This window comes from Rhinolophus sinicus, linkage group LG03, assembly GCF_036562045.2.
Source record: "Rhinolophus sinicus isolate RSC01 linkage group LG03, ASM3656204v1, whole genome shotgun sequence".
Lineage (NCBI taxonomy): Eukaryota > Metazoa > Chordata > Mammalia > Chiroptera > Rhinolophidae > Rhinolophus > Rhinolophus sinicus.
The window spans coordinates 47,790,535-47,810,835 of NC_133753.1; the positions used below are offsets into that span (position 1 = coordinate 47,790,535).

At 42.6% G+C, this 20,301-nt stretch overlaps 1 protein-coding gene across 7 annotated transcripts in view; it reads right to left on the reverse strand.

Moving 5' to 3' along the window:
- TLN2 (talin 2) overlaps positions 1 to 20,301 on the reverse strand; it is a 410,543-nt gene that overhangs the window by 275,912 nt on the left and 114,330 nt on the right. Inside the window, exon 1 of one of the 7 annotated variants that reach the window (XM_019755359.2) lies at positions 6,568 to 6,676. The exons of the other annotated variants lie outside the window; for them this stretch is intronic. The gene's annotated coding sequence lies outside the window, so the exon portion shown is untranslated. Of the gene's footprint in view, positions 1 to 6,567; positions 6,677 to 20,301 lie in introns of those variants that run through there. 7 annotated transcript variants of the gene reach the window in all.

Below are 20,301 nucleotides of genomic sequence, written 5' to 3' on the forward strand. Positions count from 1 at the left end.
GGCTTAGAATGCAACCAAACTTCCATATCTAGTACCAACAGCTGGTACTGGAAGGTCTCACCCCAGATCAAGGGGATCGTCATGTACAGGATTTCCAGTCACTCCATGTGTGAATAAAACACCCAAGTGAGCATCAGCCATCCCTCACGTGTCCTCTTTCCTCCAGCCACAGTGCGGGGAGGGGTCAGAGACTCGCGTTACATGGCCGTGTGCCTCACATTGCAATCATTCCACACACATCTGTGGTAATAACTTATATTAAGCATCTTGACTGATCCCGGATAATATTTACCTATTTGCATCCAATGATTCACTCCTTTTTTATCAGGAAATTAAATTCTTTGAAATCCTCTGTCAAGCCAATAGCGGGAGAAAATAAAATGTAAGACTGAAGCTGTGTTGTGCCTGTAGCTTAGGCTACCGGCAAAAAAGTAAAATTAGATTAAAAGATATGTATCAAAAGCTAAGCGCTCAGCACAAAAATTAAAAAATAACTTTTAAACAGAAGCATCAGTTATGCAACTTCTCCTGACAACTTAAGTATTTTGTAAATGATGAAGCACTTTTCCACCTAAGTCATATAACGTCCAGCATAACGCAAAAGGCATATAGTAAGCAGATATTCAGTCCTTTCCATATTAAAATATGGGTATAAAATGCATTTATTTTTATGCGTATTTTCTTAAAAGGCTTACAATGACACCGGATTCTTAACACTCTTGAGGAAGAGTGCGAAAAGTGAGAGAGACTTTTACACTGTATTTTTAAAATATCTATAATTTGAATTCTCTCACAGTTATCAACTGTGTCATTTCAGAACTACAAGAAATACAAAATAATGTTGGGAAAGATGCATTGAAAGTGGCATTCTAGCAAATTTCTCATGTAAATCGGTAAACCTTTTCACAAGGTATATAATGGCTTGAAAAATATTTACATCCATTGGCTCAGCACTTGTTTATTTTACACATTTTCCATAACGTAACTATGTTATTTTTGCGTAAAGAAAAGCAATGAAGGTTAACACATATATCACATTAGATCTTTAAAACGCAGGCTTCTGAAATGCAGACTAGAAAAAAATAGAGTTGATTCTTGTTATGTGCAGTAGGTCCAGTCACCACGGACACCGAATGGCGGGGAAATACAGCATGCAGGCTCTGAGCCTCTGGCCAAACACTTTCATCAACTGATCAATACATAACCTGTTTTATGAGTGTTTCTGTGTAAAGACACATCGATAGGTAGGTAGGTACTTAGATTGGTAGGTAGGTAAGTAGGTAGGTAGGTAGGTAGGTAGGTAGGCAGGCAGGTAGGCAGGTAGGCAGGCAGGCATTGAATTCATGGCCAATAGTCCTATAACTGACGGCTGAAGGAAGCTCATCTAACACACATATTTCCTCCACAAGGCATGTCACAGCCTCTTGTTCTTAGGAACACTAGACAGCACTTCAGCAGTACACTTGGGCCAGTTTAAACAGTGAAATCACCAAGAAAAAACACCAAGATGTGAAAAATGTGGTATTAAATAGACCAGGAGAAGGACACTTGTTTACAGGCTAACGCTGAAACGAGAAGGCAGAGCACCACCTTGTTTGACCTCCGCTGAGAACTAATGTATCCGATGACTCAAATGTTTGGCCTCACTGCACATGTGTGTGTCCAGGAATGACTGCAAAACGCCAAGAATATAGATTTGGGGGTTACAGAGAAATTTTACCAAGTAGACAAATTTGCAAATATGCAATCTGAATGAGAATCAACAGTCTTTACTTTTAAGAGTTAGAACAAAATCCTCAAATGATAGATTAACAGCAGAGTAACAAGATACCCATAGAAAGCTTTGATGTCTCTAATCCAGTGGTTCTCAAACGGGTGATTTTTCTCCGGGGAGACATCTGGCAATGTCTGGGGACAAATGTTGACTGTCATGAAAGGGGGTAGTGGGTAGAGGCCAGGGACGCTGGAAAACGTACAACAATGCACAAGACAGCTTCCAACAACAAAGAATTATTTGGCCCAAACTCAACAGTGCCAAGATTGAGAAATCCTGGGCCAACTGACCTACCGTCAATATTTTTTTTAAGTGTCTTTTCCTGCACCTTCTATCAACACACACTTTAATGCCTCAAACAATAAATAATTAAACGTCAAGGACGAAGCAGCTCTCATAGTTCTTTTTCTTGGTGGCCCTTTATTTTCAAACTTGACTAATACATTTTTATTAAACGAAAACAAAGTAGTTATAAGCTATTTTGAAAAGTATGACTTTTCCAGTCATTTCCACTAAGCTTGTATCGGTGGTCGGGTAACTCCAATAATAATGCAAACCGTACAGTTAATCTGAAATCTAGTTTGTTTTAACACCAGGTAAACAAAAATCATCACTGCATAGGAAGTACGAGCGTCGTCTATCTAGTACATTGGCCACAAAATGGAGACCCCAGCTCACTCCCAGAAGCTTTCTAAGTCAAGACTTTTGGAGAAGGTTTGTATGGTTACCCTGTCCGAGGAAGAAAATTAAAATGCCTTACTAAGTCTCAATGATTCTATGAAATGAAGCTCAATGTAAGTGGCCCCCTAATATCCTTAACTGCATAAACGCTGTATATCTCATCCTCTGCCCCCCATGCTGATTCAGTATTACACATTTATTCAGTCTTGAATCAATCATATTTTTATATAATGAATCAAGCAAATTGTAGAGTGGTATTCAAGGTTACTCATGAGCACCCCAAAATCACTGTGCTAACATACCAAGGATAAGTAATTTCCAACTGGGAGGCAGACTAGTAGACTAAGAACAGCACTTGGAGTTTTGAACCTGAACTCTCTTGGCTGCATGAGTTTAGAGATAAGTAATTATTCCAATAGTCTTATTCTGGAAAGATTTTTTAGTTCCACTGTGCAAAAACAAGGCTAAGATAGTGTTTCCTGTTCTACGTACGCTCTGCTGCCAGATGCCTTCAACTTTCTACAGGGTCCTGTTGACCACTCAGACCTAGAAACTCTCGGGCTTTCTGCAGCCGCTCTGATCACTCTCTCAGACTCCTGCTCTTCCCCTACTCCAGGCTACACTTGCAACCCTGCACCCACATGCTGCACTCCAGGCCAGCAGTCACTAGACCACCATGGTCAGAACCACCCAAGGAGTTAGAGATTAAAGTGCGATTCCCAGACCACATTTCCCAGCCTACTGGTTGGAATCTCAGACCAACCAGGCTTGGGAACCTGCATTTTCATTTCCCCTGCCAGTTATTTAGGAACTGCAGCCCGAGCCGCAGAATAATATCTGTATTCTGCTAATATGTAATAGGAAATGTAATCTGCTAACACCTTTAGTTAAGAGAAATGCCTCTTTTCTATCATATGCTACATATGATATCCATCACATAAAATCAGAATTGTGGCTTCCTGAACCAGACTGGAGCTCAAGGTACGGACGATGTGCCACACTGGGGTTCATCCCCAGAGGCCAACACAGTTCCTGGCACATATAGGTACTAATCCGTTGAAAAAAATGGATGAATGGATGGCCTGCCTCTGAATGGCACTACTAAACTTCAGTAATTCTACATAATTTTTGATTAATGGTAATGTGGACCAACAGAAGGCTCAATTGAATAACCTCCAACAGAGGAATCTTAAGTGAGTAGGGTATATTCTCAGAACACTCCACAGGAAGGAAGAAGGGTAGTCCTCCAGAGCCATTCAAGTTTGGTACGATGTAGGGTCTCAAAAAAGCCAATTGACTGAGCATGTGCAGTCCTAGGAAGGAGCAAAAACAGATGATGAGGATGAGAAGGAAAATTGGTAACCAAGTAATTTTTCTGGGCATGAGGAGATTATGGTTAAGGCAAAGGTTAAACAGTCTTGATATCAAGGACCAAGACAAATGCTCCCAGTTCATTGCCTATAGGATAAAGTCTAGAATCACTTAAGATAATGTACCCTAGGATTCAAAGCTGTACATCATTCAAAGTTAGAGTGGACAGTTTTTCCTTGTTAACCCATCCTCTACCCTCCTATTCCTTTGCACCATTCTAGATTTTCCTTTGGGAAATCACTATACAGCAGCCACAGGATTTGGGTGGTGTTGACTCCAAATTAAGCTCCAGAGGTTAACCCTTAACTGGCACTGGCATAAGCCAGTCAGCACAATCTCATCTCCCTTCTGACTAATTGGGATGATAAGAAACCCAGGCCTGAGCACATGAGTGGTCCAGCTCAGGTCTTTCGTTTGATGGTCATGAATGTGAACAAAGAAGCATGTAGCCTTGGTTGCTGCCGGCAGCCACCTTATAAATACGAGGAAATCTAGAGAGAGGAAAATAGACCCTAGACAACCACATCTGCAACTTGAGAAGTGGGCCTTTTTTTTCCCCTGTTATTGAGTCAATGTGTTATCCTTACTGTTTAAGCTAATTTGGGTTTTCCACTATCCAAAGCATCATGATGCATGCCTACTCCTTCCGTTATAAGTTGGTCTTTCCCTTTTCTCTTAGTACATAAATACACTGTTCAAAGAGTCTGTACATTTTCCCCCAACACACTTCATCCAATCCCACCTCCACACTGTGTCATTCCCCTGCCTAAAATGCTCCCCCCTTGTTTTCTCTGTTATTCATATTCTGTCTGGTCCTCTAGACTCAGGCTGGAGTCCTAATCCCGCTAAGGGCAGGCATCCAGGACCATAGATTTCTCATTTCCTCTGAGCTCTGTCTGACCAAAAGTAAATTATCGATAACAGTTGTCATCTCTATCCCAGTTTATACTTTTAATTATCCTTTCACAAACACATTCTCAAACTGGAATGCAAGCTCTCTATACTTTTGCAAACCCTCATAATGGGCCCCTATGAACAATACGGTTGTGACGGGCAGCAATCCAATAAATCCTCGTTAGGTAAATGCAAAATGTGATTTAGACCTCCTGATCACTGCCAGTCATACCCCCTTACTTCACATAGCAAAGCAGAGAACAGAAAGGAGTTTCAGATAAAACATATTTTGACATACACAGTTGGCTGTGGTCCTGTCACATTTCACAACCAGATTGGCAGTAACAGCTGGATGAAGATAAGAAATGTATCAGGCTGCTTTCCCGTCGGCAGATCACTGAAGTCCTTCCAATGCCGATGCAGACTAACTCTGTGCATTCTAAAAAGTAAAGTCCCGTATCTTTCAAACATCTGTATAAAATCATCCTGGGGCCAACACCAGAACGGAAGATATGAAAGCACAGCCCAACGCATCTATAGAACAGAAGGCTCCAATCATCTCCAAGCCTTTTACATCCCTTTTCATGCTTGTAGCCCCAGGTCCCATTAGAGCACGCTGGAGATACAGCTGTACAGTTTAAATGAGAGACATGAAATAAACAGGTTCAGATTTATCTCCATCACAGAGATGGCCAGGAAATAATGAGCAAGGTGAGGAATGATGTCAGGAACCAGTACCATCTCCACTGAAGGTGACAACAAGAACATGGGAAAAGGTAAAGCAGCAAAATGTCAATATAGCCATAGAGTAGATTTATCCTGGCCATGCAAGAGCCAAGCCTTTTGTGTGTGGCATGACAGGTCTGCTACCCGCACAAACATTTTGACGTCCCAGGAGGGGTCTATATTAGTAGCATTTGACATGTTTTTCAAGAGGTTATAGAAATGAAAGGGCTACCTGACAAAAGCTACAACACTATGATAAATGATACCTTTCAAATATGTATGTACCTATAATGATTGAGAGCTTATCAACAGTCACAGTCATTTTTCCCCTCATAGGGTTCAGTAGTTTCTTTGATAAATGGCCAGATTCATTCTTTCAATACTGCTTCTTTATCCTATTTCATCTCTGATTAATGGGGTTAATAGGATAATAATAGGTCCTAAATAGGTCCTGAAGAGGTTCAGATTGTTTGCAGGGGCTGGTAAACAAGCCGCAACATCACAGTAAGGGCTTGTCAACTGAGATGTTGCATGCCTTCTCATGGTCGCTGCATACCACAGCACCAGCAGGAATTTCCTTCTCTCCCTTACTCTAGTCTATAAATACTCTCAAGCTTCAGCTTTGTTGTTGTTAGCCATGTGGCTGCTGGAGACAGTTCTCAAAGCACCCCTGCTCTCAGGGACTCTGCCTTGGCCCTGTGGCCAGCCACCAACCTGGTTTTGCCACTCCATCCACACTGGCCATGGCGCCAAGATGGCCTCACCAGCGACTCAGACTCTCATACTGGCCTGTCTGCCAAGAGGGCCCGTCTATCCTGTCCCACTGTCCGCTCAGAAAGAGGCAATCTTAGGACACAGTGATGCTGGGAAGACTGTCTCCTGAGAAGCCAGTTTGGAACACCTCCCTTTCTGCTTCTCCTTTCCAAAAGCTCTCCCTAGTTCACAGCTGTGGGGCAAGAAAGGAAATTAACAAAATTAATATGGCAAAATCAGAGGGTTGAATCCAAATGGCTGCAGTGCCATCCATGGAAAAACCAACCATCCACTCCCACAAAATCTGTCCACCCTTTTAAATTCATTCCATGGATCCAACACAGAGACAGATCAGAGCCCCAGCTCACCTGTCGGGCTTAAAGGGGAAGCCCCAGCAGGAATCTATTTCAACAGAGCCACGTGGCTTACTGCTACTCCTTCTCTTTGTCACCAGCAGGTCAGAAACAAGCCCCCTTCAGAGGTGGTAACGATCGACGGCAGTGCCTACCTCCGTCCGTCTGCCAGGCTGACCAGCCACATCTCAAATAAGAGGACCTGCTCTTTCCCCCAAGAAGAAGAAATGGCTATTTCCTTTTCATCAAGTTTCCAGGCTTCCAGAATGTTCCGGCCCCACCTAATGTCCTGCATATCTGGCTCTGCTGCTTCATAGAACAAGAATCTAGAAAGGATAAATAATCCGAAGACCTGAAATTCACAGAGCCAGCCACGTCCTCCTCGGGCGCTCTTTCCAAAGCATGTTGAAATAACTGCCAGGCTCAGTCTAGGACAGAAACATCCTCAGCTTCGAGTTGACATTCTGGATATCCACTCAACAAATATTTATTGAGTACCCAATCAGAACAAGGCACCGCCAAGACGCACCACCAGGTTAGGCCTGCACAGGGTTCTGAAGTGATTCAGTTTCAGCAGTGCACACACAGCAATATGGATTTCAGGCCTCTGTCCAGGAACAGGGAACAATTGTTCCTTATTGATTTACTTGAGTATAAAAGGGATATGCAAATTTCCAAAGATTTCCAACTCTGCTATGCCTGGAACTCTGCCAGAAAACTCAGGAAAGAACACATCTACACACACACACACACTTACACACACACACACACGATGCAAATGCAAGGTTAAAAAGAGGTTGCCTTCCTGGTAATGTTTCCTACCCTGTTAACATACCATTTCCCAACCCCCGTTTTGCCTTTCCTTCCTTCTTTTTCCATAGAAAAATGTGGACTCCCCCTCCACTCCCCACCCCAGTACCTTATTATTGCAACAACAGTTTATGGAAGAGCAAAGAAATGTACTGTTCTTCATCCCCTGACCCCAAATTTTCCTATGCACATAAGTCAGTAAAAGAAAAACTTTAACACAGTGAACTGTGGTTCCCTGAGGTCATCCCCAAATCTCCACTGACTTAGCACAGAACCAGGGCTATTAATGCAATGGCTGTGTAGCCACTGTTGACAAGCAAACAAGAAAAAAAAAACAAAAAACAGAAAACAGAATAAAGCTAACTTATCGCGATACCGTTTCTTTACTTCCATTATGTCTTGCCTGGGAAACATTACACTGTGCTATTTTGGGGTAACTTCACTTACTTGCTTTTAAAAAGGTTTTTCTCCCAAAAAGAATAGATGATCAGAAAGTGGAAGGAGAGAAGAGAATGTGTAAGATTGCTTGATGGTGGAACAAGTGCTCCAGGGAATGAAAGTGTCCTGAAGCAGATCGGAGCCTAGAATCTATGCAAGGCTCTGGAATTATGTTTGTCATTTTCAGGAAAATGTGACCCTTCCTATCCACACCGTGCACATTTTTCTCCCAGGTATCTGTGGTGACAAGCTGTTCTAGGAACACATGATAAGGCCCCTACCTTCCTTTCTGGTTATCACTGCTTATGATCTTTTGGAATGACCCACGAAAAGATGGCCACAGACACAGATGCCCCACAGCCGGCAGAGACCACAAGTGCTGGGGGTCCAGAGGAAGGGGTGAAGTGAGCTCGAGGAGAGAGGGGCTACTAGGGAAGAGGCACCAAACTGGGCTTGGACCACCCAGTGTGCAGCTTTACAGGGAAGAAACTTCCACAGTATTTTTTAAAGGTCTAGAGAAACAAGAACTGTTTTTTCAACTTTCAAATATAATACAGTATTAACTATACATTATTAACTATAGTTACCACAGTGTATATTAGATCCCTAAAACTTATATCTTACAACTGAAAGTTTGTACCTTTTGACCAACATTTTTCCATTTCCCCCAGCCCTTGGCAACCAGCACTCTACTCTCTGTTTCTATGAGTTCAGCTTTTTCAGATTCCATATGTAAGTGAGATCATACAGCATTTGTCTTTCTCTGACTTATTTCACTAAGCATAATGCCCTTAGTGTCCATCTATTCATGTTGTCACAAATGGCAGGATTTTCTTCTTTGTCATGGCTGCATAATATTCCATCATATATATATATCCCATCTCCTTTATCCATTCATCAAGGAACATTTTAGAGGAATTTGAAACCTGGATTTAACATATAGAAGAGCAGGGTCAAGTGGAGATTAACCAACTCTAAGAACACACACAATTACTATATGGAAGACTATAGGTCATTTCTCCTATGGGTTTCTGAGAGAGAAGGAGCATAAAGAGACCTGACATAACCCCTCAATAACTCAGAGAACACTGGGGCTGGAAGGACATTGGAGACATGGAAGTAGATCCCTAATACCAACACGAATCTGGATCAAACCATACCTGAAGCACAACCCATGGCTGGATTTCTCAGTCACAAGAACCACTCACTTCCCTCTATTGTTTAAATGGGGTAGGTTTTCTTCAGTTTACAACCAAAAGAATCCTAGTACATACTAGGTGTGTGATATTGGAAAAGCAAAAATGGAGATAACATTTATTTCAAAAGGATATCTCACAAATCACCGAGGAACAAGAAAGGGCCTAGCACACTGGCACATTTAACAAGTCTTAAATATTCTTTGCTTCTTAGGAAAGGATTCACCACATAGTTCCTTTAAATACTCTTTTCACCTAGTAAACACATTGTTTACAAATCATCCACAACTTAGGAAAGCATCTGGAACAGCCAGAAGAAAAGACACAAAAAGCTTGAACGTCACTAATAATTCAGGCTTAATACCAAATGAAAACAAACATCCTGGAAGTTAGAATAAATATATGATAACGTCAATAGGCACACAGAATCACAGACATTACTACTGTACATACACATACATTTAAATAAAAATAGGATGCAGTTGAAACCTAAGTTTTACAAAACATTTCAAGCAGCCATCCACTGTAGAAAGGGGGATATTATCAAAGGTGCTGACTTTAGTTCATTCTCTTCCCATCTCAGCCCCCTCCCCACCCCATACCCAAGGGGTACCTGGGTAAATAAGCTTCCAATCAAGGACGCTGACCTGGGGGCAGGGCCTAGGGCAGACGTGGTCAGTCGAGGTGGCTCCCTGGGCAAATGAACGAACAAAAGAAGAGCTACAGGCATCTCCTTGCAACTACCATCCAGGATCAAAACCAGAAAAGCCAGATTGTCCAAAATCCATAGGGCAAATTCCAAACCGGAAACACAAGAACGGGCCAAGAAAGTCAAGAGCAAGAAATAATAAGACTGAGGAAGGAAAAGTGAAATGTGGCCAAGACTGTAGCCAATAATAGCAATAGTCAATACTTATCAAGTATGGCACTGTGTGAGATCTTCACTTGTGTCAGATCTCACTTCATTCTCATAAAAACCTGTGAAGCTACTATTCTCTCCCGTTTTTAAAGTTATTATGGAAAATTTTAAACATACACAAAAGTAGAAAGAAGAGTTCAAAGACAACTCATTACCCATAACACAGCGACAAAAACATCTCCTCAGGGTGAAGGTCCCCGCTACCCACTTCTCACCACTGCCCCTCATCAGCAGCAACAGGAAAGCGCAAGTCAAGTCAGCCACCTCTTAATTTTGACTTCACAAGCTTATAGCCCGGTTCCTAAAGCCTGTAAATCTCCCTTCGACGGGGCAGGAACAGCGTCCATCTCTGTTCTGTCATCAACAGTGACTGCAGCAGACACTGATGGGACAGCCAAGTTCAGTTGCCACATTAAAAAATTAGGGGAAGCCCTATTCCCCTCTCCCCATAAATTCCATTAGGAACACAAGTGTATCTTGGCACTGTTACTGCCTGAACTCCTTGGTGATTTTCCCCATGAGTACATTAATTTTGCCTTTACAACCAGATCATGCATTGTGACCTGTAAATGCATTGCCTAACCCCCTTTAATACCATTTCCAAAACTGCTGCCCCCCAGGTGGAAAGACATGCCGTGTCTGGCACTTCTTTATCTCAAGTCTCTCACGGCTCCTAATACCCAAAGACAATGACCGTCTTAGAGTTCCAGAAGTTCCAGACTGCAGCTCCTGGCCTTCTGCAAGGATTTTCTCACCCCCTACCTTTGTCTGAAATGTCTTCCTCCCTCAACACCACAGGCTGGGGTCCCCAAGCAGCTTGGCTATGGCTAACATTCCTTCCCTTACCTTCCTGAGAAAGCCTTTTGTGATAACCTATCCCTCCTCAAAACTGCTGGGGACCACACCTCTGTATTCCCATAATGCCTTGCATACGTCTCTCCCTCCCCCCACCTCCATACCCACCACATCATTTTATAGTGATTGGTTCTTAGGTTTCCCCACTCCTAATTTTATCAAGTGCCCCTTGAAGGCTGGGATCTTTACTCAGTTTTTAGTAGGTTTTTTTTTTTTTTAATGTTTAATGGAAACCCAAGACAAAATAATGAGTTTATTTGGACTGACTGAATTTGGGGAAGAGTATTTATAAATAGCGGCACAATAAGTAGCTAGAGGTTTAGTCATGAAATCAAAATACCCTTTTGCTCATTTTTCAGTCTCCCGTGCAGAGGATCTGCAGGTAATGTTTATTGAATAAAATAAGCCAATGAAAGGGTAAGACGATGGCCAGACGAATAGCAGCTTTAAATCTCTCTGGAATGCTTCATGACCAGTAGATGTTTAGATGTCCACCTGACCCACTGAGGTAATGAGCCCCCCTGGATTAACCGCCCACCGTGCACTGAAACTCCCTCCCTCCAGCTCCACAGGTGCCCATGCATCCTAGCGCTCAGGGATTTGACAGACAAGCCTGTGCTCTCCCGGCTCGTGCCCTTCACGGGGAGGCTGACTTTAATTACATCACTGTCAGGCCTTTGTCTGAAACTGACTGCAGGCTCCTCATCTCCCAAGTGTCCCCCTCCCACTGAAGGTACACTGTCATCCCGAACACGTGAGATGTCCTTTTCTGGACCTGAACCCACTCGGCGATGGAAAATCCATCCTCACCACCATGAGAACTATTCAAAGCACAGAGGGTCTCCGAGGTACCTAGCAATCCCACCCACCATCCAATCTTGGCACACACATCATGTAACAGGGCAACCCTCTCCACGCCCAACATCCTACACACACGTATACAAACAAAACTGCTTCTGAGAAAGTGTGTCTCCTATCAGCACGGCCTTGGAATTTATCTGCTTATAATTTGATTAAGGTGTGGGGAGGTGGGGGCCACCAAAGGAGAAGTTGTCAAATCCTTCCCTGCAGTTAAACTATGGTTTCACTTTGAGGTTAGCCTTAAATTTTAGATTCCACTGACGGTCTCTCTTTGCAAACCACGACCGAATCCCCCTAAGTCCCCCAGCAGAAGTAAGCTACATGATACTGTACTTTAAGGTCTATTGTCACTTTATGTTCCCCTGAAGAATAAAGATATTTCATTATGGTAATCACCAGGTTATAAAGCACTCACGCTCTCTCCAGAGTAAATCAAATCAGATATATCTTTCCCCAGATTTTTTTTAAAGCATTCCATTTGTTCTTAGAACTTGTAACGATTTTTCAGAGTGACAGGCCTAGGTTTATCGATTCATAAATGGCCTAAATCTGTCAAGTAGGGATATGTTTCTTCACATAGAAAGAGGTTAGAAGGGAAAATTTAACCTTCTAATTTACAGGTAGAACTGATCTCCTTTTGCCTCATAGAAAGTGCACATGGAACCTCATGGATATAAAGATCAAACTAAGACCCCAAATCTAAAACCAAGGAGGAAGGATTTTCTAAGGGCCCATCAAGACTACACACGAGGGACGGAATTTGCTTCTATCAGCACATGTCCCTGAAAAACACCTTTCCATTCTAAAACTCGAAAATAATTTCTTCATCTGATACATCTCAGTTCCAGTCCAACACTTCTGAGGCCTCAGACAAATGCAGACCATTGATGCTAACGATACTTTGCTGCAGTCCGGTGAGAATTAGGGCTAATGGGGCGCAAGCGCTCATAGGTGCTCAAACCAATCGGCCATTAATTACTACGTTATCCTTAAACTTTGATAAAAGAATAAAGCTGGCATTAGAATAGTAAAAAACAAAGAAAAGGTCTGTTCTTCAAGGCGTAGTGGGAGGAGAGTTGTTGGGACAAGAGAAAACGGTTGAGATATGTAGGAGCCTTCCTAATACCATAAAAAGTAAAAGGTACCCCAATTCAATGTCTGAAACTGACCTCTTAGGACCAAAAACTCCCTGGAGTAAAGGAGCCAGGCAATCAAGCAAGCTTGAATTTGATAGCATTACCCCTTTAAAACTATCCTTTGTAACCTTCTTGTCATCATCCAGCCTCTTGGATGAATCTAACCACTGGGTAAACCACTGAAGACTATGCATGGGCTAAGATTAAGAACCAGCTGAGGGACTGAGCACGTAATGACTTCTTACCTTGAGGCTCCGTTTCCTTATCCACAAAATGGGTTTGTTTTAAGCATCCAATGAGAATCTTGTTTAGAGCATTTTTGGAACCTTTGCATAACACATGGCATTACTCTACTTCCTGGAGGAAGAGTATTTAATCAGCTTCCAGATTAAATAAGCACTGCCAGAAGATGAGCCCCCAACCCCTGAAAATCAAGGAGCTGTTTGTCCTAGACGTGAAGGTATACCTTGAATGCTACTTATTTAGAAAACACCTTTTTAAAACTTCAATTACAGCATCTGTTCTCGGAAACAGGTAAGTCAGGAAAGCATTCCACTGACTTTACAAAGCCCAGCAGAAAGCATCCATCCATGGCTTCCGTCACTACCACAATAAATGCACAAATGAGCCTGGGACGTCACTGAGACAACCTCCCAAACCGCTGCTGTACAGACTGTACCATTACCATCTGCATGATTACCACGCTGCTCACATGGCCCCCAGAGGAAAGACATTAAGAAAAAAAATGTGTTATACAGATCAACAGTATTTCACTGAAAGTAGGCAAAAATACAAAATTTGTGAACAATATTTAACCATCCTAGATAATCAATAAGCTATTTTCCTTGAATCCTTCTTTTAAAAAATGCATCCAAATTGGTGTCACAGAAAAAAGAAACCATATATAGATCAGAAGTACCTATGACTGAGAAAAGATGAGACTTGACAAGAACCATGACCTTTGACCTGGAGGTACTTCATGGGAGAACCAGAGAAGTGGTTCTCAGGTCTGGCTGCCCATTAGTTAACTCCAAGGCAGGTTTGGAAAGCCGAATGTCTGGGCTCCACCTTAGAGAATTCTGGTTTAACTGGTCTGGGGTGTAGCCTGGGCATTTGTAGTTATAAATGCTCCCTAACCTGCAAACCACTGCATAGCAAATAAGGGCTGGGAAAACAGTTTGAAAATTTACACTTATTTTAAGAGCTAGGATTTCAGATAGTAGCAGCAATAACAACAACACAACAGTAATAATAAATGTCAAGTGAAGACCATGTGTTTCAGTTTTACATTTTAAGGAGGAAAACTCCAAAAGTGCATTTATGAAAACCAAATGCTAGGAACGTTGAGTGTGGTGGTGATTTCATAACTTTATGCATTTGTCAAAACCCATACATACACACACAAAAGAGTTATTATGTGGGAATTAAAAATAAATTTAAAACACAGAGAAAAAAAATCAAGTGATATATTCATTTATTCCACTAATTCTCAGTCTTCGCTGAATACTAGCACCAGGGAGCATGTAAAAATCCGACTGCCTAGGCTGCACCCCAGATCAATGCCATGAGAATCTCCACTGAGACCTGAGCATCAGCAGTTTTCAAAGCCCTGCAGGTGACTCCAGTGGGCAGCCATGTCGCCTAGTTCCCCATCGCACAGCAGGAAGACTATAAGCAAAGTGATCTTCCATTATCTCCACAGAAATATGGCTCCAAACCAGTGAAAGCACATCTACACCTACCTTCCAATCACCTAGGGAAGTTCAAAGCAGCAATCCACCCATGTTACCAAATACCTTTCTTTTTTCTATCAACTTTCATCTGGTTTTAAGATACTGGCATGACTCATAAGCCAAACAAGAGCGGTAGCTTGGTACCCACTAGTCGCATGCTAAATGGTCTCAAAACCTGTTGACAAGTTTTAAAGGAAGTGCAGCTTATTCCACTCAATCATACTGTCCCTATCATACAAAGCAAAACGCGCCTCGATAAGCTATCGCATCAACGAAAGCACCCAGGTAGTAGCAGCTGAAGTGGCGGTGCCAGGCTTTACATCTAGGTCTGTGTGACTCCCAATCCCTTGCTACTCTGAGTGAGGTCCCTGCACCTCCGTCCTGGGCGCTGGTTGGAAATGCTGATCCTCAGGCCTCAGCCTGGACCCGCTAAATCAGAATCTGTATTTTAATCCTTGGTGACTGATGTCCACACTGGCATCTGGGAAGCGCTGTACACATTATCCCAAAGCCAAGCGACCCAGCTCTCACTGGTTAAGACAATCAGGAAACATCTTTGGTTCAGGCCATAAGCAAATAGCAGTTCATCACCTGAGCCTTGAAGCCACTAGAATAGGCTTGTGACGTCATCAACTCACAGTAATTCACAGGTCTGGCTGCATAGGATCTTTCTAAACAGCTCCCCACAGGTTGCTGGAACTTCTCTCCCTGGGCAGAGTGCCAGGGAAGCCTCTAGGCCTGGTGCTAACATCTGCAAAGCCCCATAACGACATATAAATGTCATGATTCAAATCCTCTGGCATTACCCACAGAGGTTAAACTTCTTTGTTAAATAACCAATCAGGTGAAAAGAAAAATACTATTAGCTGCTTTCTGTTCTGAGAATAATCGTCCTGGTGTGTGTGTGTGTGTGTGTGTGTGTGTGTGTGTGTGTGTAGATCCTAAGAGTCTAAAAACCTAAATTAGGGCTCTCACAACGAAATATTAGCTGGATCCAAATGGATCACTGTTAGGAGCCGTGGGGAGGGATGGGGAATGGAGCCAAAGGAATACATCCCCACCAGCTTTCCCTGACTCTCCTAACTCAAGGCCTGAGTTAAGTTTTGAGTTTCTCTCAGTGCAGATCATGGGCCACCTGCTTCAGAATAACTTAAGATGACTATGAAAATGCATGTTTTAGGACCCAAGAATGTACATGTTTTACAAACCCTTCCCCACAGATTCCAGTACAGAAAAATTTGAGGCCAACTACCCATCCAACCTAAGTATTTACATGAGAATTATTAGACCCTTTACCTAACCTTATCTTCACAACCGTGAGGCATCACGATTCCCAATTTTCTGAGGAAGAACTGATGAAGGAAGTTGAGTGCCTTGCCCGAAGTTACACAGCACGTAAGCAACCATGGATTAAACAACTATACTTGGGGCCCTGTCAATTCAATCAAGGCAGCATGTTCACAAAACTAAGAACAATAACATGATCCTATTGCCAAATCATTATTTGCCATGTGAGGCAAGAGCAATGCTGTATCAAAAAAAATAAAAACAAACGAACAAAAAACAAACAAACAAACAAACAAACAAAAAACACACACACAAAAACAATTTGTTCTCTTTTATAGGAGTGTTTTAGGGGCTATTCTGGGATGCACTTCCCAGGACAAGACCGTAACAGCCAACGTGGACAACCGTGCAGCATGTTGTAAGGGGGTATTTTGAGCAGCTGGCTGGGAATGAGCACCAAATACAATCCCAATGGCCTGACAAAAGTTCATTCAGCTTCCAGTAAATTCAAATTATTCCTGGTGAGTGATATTTGAAGTAGTTTAGACTCTTCTTTCCATTATGTAAACCTGGGTCACTCATCACCTGCGTCACTCATCACCCACACTTTCTCTAAGACAGTGATTCCCAAATGAACTGGCTTCAAGAGACTCACAGGAGCCTCCATCTAAAATATAGACCCCTCAGCAACTTTGCACTTGGAGATAATGATTCATGGATGAAGAGTAATCCATAATAGTACTGGGCTGGACAGGGCGGCGGGGGATCTACTATGTTTTCAAGTGTGGAAGCTCCAAGTACGACACATATGAGAAAAGATGAGTAAATTCAACTGTATCGAAGTTTAGAAAAAACATACATGGAAAAACACACTATAAAATAAATCCAACAACCAATGATCAACTAGGAAAAATTACTCACAACTCAAATAACAAAGACTAACTTTCTTAGTATATTAAGTGCTCCAATAATTACCTAAGAAGTAGAGCAACAGCCTAACAGGAGGGAAAAAAAAAAAGGCACAAAAGTACAAACAAATGTCAGGAAAGGAAATAAGACAGTTCTTCAACAAGTAAAAAGATCCTCAATGCCACTCGTAAGAGAAATACAAATTAAAACTACAGTAAAACACTATTTTTCATCTGTCAGGAAGAAAGAGTTCAGAAAGTATAACAGTGTGGATACAGGAGAGGGGAAACATGACTTCTCTTACATCTTTCCTCCAAAGAAAGAAATTTGGCAACATCTATCCATTTTTAAACTTATGTTCCTTTGACCCAACAATCCTACTTTTAGGAATTTATCCTATAAATTCACACATAGGCAAAACTCTACTTGTTCATGGATATGCATTAAGAGCAGCAAAATACTAGAGACTAAAAAATGTCTATCAACGGAGGACTAAACAAATAAGTTATGGTATAAAAAAGTTATGACAGAATACTAAGCAATCATGAAAAAAAAATCCAAAGAAAACTCCAGATTCTAGCACCAAACCTCTGATAGCTTCCCTAGTCCCACCAGCTGCAGTGTGCACTCCTCACCAAAAATCTAAAATCCAACCCACCCTCCAGGGCCCCTGCCCCTAAAATTTTCCCTTCAGGCCTTCCCAAGCATCAAAGGGAAGACTGTGACTCATTGTCTCTTTGGTACCAAATGTGCATGTGTGTATGTACCTGTACGTGGACGCGAGTGTATATACTGTAGATACACATAAAGACGTTACCAGACTCTATCTACAGCGTTTATGCACACATACTGCAATGTCCACACACACACTTAAGTCTTGTGAACGCTCCACAGCCTAACTTTTCAGTTATTCATGGCTTGTCTGTACACACACAGAATAAGCTCCCTAAGAACGGGAGCTGGCTTCGGTAAACCCGCCATTACCTGTAAAACAGAAACAAGAGAATATTTCCAAACGTCCGAACAGAAAGAGAGATCACTTGGGACAGGATCTGGGAGAGGTCCATTTGGGCCAGCATCCGAAGTTGACAGATACATGAGATTTTACGTTTTTGCTTCTGTTTGGAGGCAGAACACCTTTAAGATCTCAGAGGGATCCTGCCAGCAGAGGAGAATCCCTCTGGACCCTTGGGGGGAAGGGCCCCTGGTACCACTGTGACTGGCCAGGCAACCCCAAAGCAGTGGCCTGCACAGAATTCTGGTGTTGGCATCACTGGGCCTCGGAGGGGACTCTGAGGAGATGCAGAAGCGAAGCCCCAGGGATGCAAGTATGTGTACCAATGAGCCTGAGCGCCCACGAATGATAGTTCTACATTGGCGTGCACGCACGTCTAAAGGAAATGCACCACTGCTTTCCTAGTCATTAGAAAAAGATACTGACTTGTTTCCTTAAATATTTTACTTATTGGGTTTGTCTGTTCAGTGGATCACTTAAAGAAAAACTGATATGTGGTATATAAACCAAAAACAACAAAGAACAAGACAAACAAATGAGAAACAGAAACTCATAGACACAGACAATAGTTTAGTGGTTACCAGAGGGTAAGGGGGGTGGGGGGTGGGAGATGAGGGTAAGGGGGATCAAATATATGGTGATGGAAGGAGAACTGACTCTGGGTGATGAACACACAATGGGATTTATAGATGATGTAATACAGAATTGTACACCTGAAATCTATATAATTTTACTAACAATTGTCATCCCAATAAATTTAAAAAGAAAGAAAGAAAGAAAGAAAGAAGGAAAGAAAGAAAGAAAGAAAGAAAGAAAGAAAGAAAGAAAGAAAGAAAGAAAGAAAGAAAGAAAGAAAGGAAGGAAGAGAAAAACTAAAGATATACAAACAATGTACCTGCCCAACCACATCACGGCCACTCAGACCCCCCTCACGCCTCACACTTCCACCATGAATGCAAGACTAAAGCCAGGAGCTCGCTCCTCTTGCAGCTTCTCTTGCAGTAGTTCCCAGTGGCAGCAGAGTTACAGATCCAACACCACACTGCAAAGAGTTCTGACAGACTCTGAGAATGCCTCAGCAGGACGGCACTGGGGGGACACTGGCAAAGCCTGAACGAGAGCCCGGGATGGTGTGGAGCTTATCGTTGGGGCAGCATCACTGGCCTGAGCTCTGCTGACCAACAATGGCAACTGCGGGACATCATCTCTCTGGGACTTAGTTTCCTCGTGCTTTAAACTACCCTACGGGTCCTTCCAGACAAGAGAGCCACAAGTCTAAGCCCGTGTCCCATTTTCTGCAAGGAAATTTGGCACACTGTCACTGAAGATATAACATGAGGGAACAAAGTAGCGGAAGTCAAACTTGGCAAGAAAGGGAGATGGCAGTAAATTTTCACCAATTTCTGATACCCTAGGGAAGATCCAGCTGAATTCTTAAAATTGCCAGGTAAAGGAAATTGTACTAACCTCAAATACAGCTCTGCCAATGGCCTGAGAAAATGTGGCAGGGGAGAGAGGGTGGGGAAGTCTCCAGGGACCTGGCGAATGACCCCATTTCGGAAGTGAACATGGGTATGTATTCAATAAATTCTAATAGAACCAAGTCACATAAATTTGTATGTACAAGTTAATCCCATGCCAGTATTAAATCATCTCTAAGAGGTTGGTATACATTTTAGGGAGTTCTGAGAACATTTTACACATGATACTCGTTTTGTGAAGGAAGACCCCTGGCCTAAGGACACATGGCTGGCTTTAGCAACTTAATTTTAATAAGTAGATTAAAAATACCAAAGTGGCAGTGTAGGGCTCTGGGGAGGAGGGTGAGATCTGCAGCCAGATAGAACAGGGCAGGAGCCACGTGACCTCGATCAAGTGTCGCTCGTACATTCCCTAGGCCTCAGACGCCTCAAATATAAAACTGGACTAGCAGTGGCATTCTCATAAAGATGTTGTGACATGAATTAATGCAGACAGATACTATGGCAGTGACTATGGCAACGACTAAAACAACGTCACCCTTGTCTTATCGAACTACATTGATGACTTGAGGTCAATCGTTTGCATTCTGTGGACCTTCCCCCACCCCACCCCCTTGAGTACGAAATGAAGGAAGATCGTTTCTAACTTGAAATCCTTTGATTCTAAGCTCCTCTCTATTCACCTGCTTGGAGTCTTGTCATGGACAGTAGGAAGCAACTTGAACTTCCAGATCCCACCACAGTTTCTCAACTACCTGTGAGAATGAAGGAATAAACACGTGTATGAATGCAACCCAGCTGATTGCGAGTACTAAGCTAAGGGTCTGAATTAATGAAGTTGCAGGTAACCATAGTCTCAATAGGTATCATTTACTGACACTCTATGCTAGGTACAGGTACAGAGCTGTCTAAAATACATTATTTCATCTATTCTTTATGAGTCTACTTCGAGGTTGGTGTCTGCAGTCTTGTCTGAGCATCAAAGAGGAGAAGCACCTGGCTTTAAGGCCAGGAGACACAGCTCTCCCTGGCTTTCAAGCCTGGGGTCGGGTCGTCTCACTCTCTATGCACATACTGCCTCAGCACCGCTGAGCTCCAACAAGGAAGCC